Genomic DNA, 368 nt, shown 5'->3' with positions numbered 1-368 from the left:
CTCTCTGGCCTCTGTCTACGTTGTTGAAGTGACTTTACTAACAGAACAAAGCCTGTGTAGCTATTTGAGTTAGTTCTAATGCAGCAACCAGACTGTGGACTGAATCCAGGTATGGGGATCATGTGTTTTGTGTGATGGAAACAATTGTGCAGGATCCCCAGTGTATTTTCAAACTCCACAAAGTGCTGCTTATGACCTACAGAGCCCTAAATGACTTCGGGCCTGGCTGTTGGAAGGGCCACCTTTTGCTGTACAAGTCTGACCTATTAGTAGCATTGGTATTACAGTGGTGCCTCGCAAGACGAAATTAATTCGTTCCGCAAGTTTTTTCTTCTTGCGAGTTTTTCGTCTTGCGAAGCACGGTTTCC

The sequence above is a fragment of the Podarcis liolepis genome (genome assembly GCF_965112155.1).
Source record: "Podarcis liolepis genome assembly, chromosome: 9".
Classification (NCBI taxonomy): Eukaryota; Metazoa; Chordata; class Lepidosauria; order Squamata; family Lacertidae; genus Podarcis; species Podarcis liolepis.
This window is presented reverse-complemented; position numbering follows the sequence as displayed.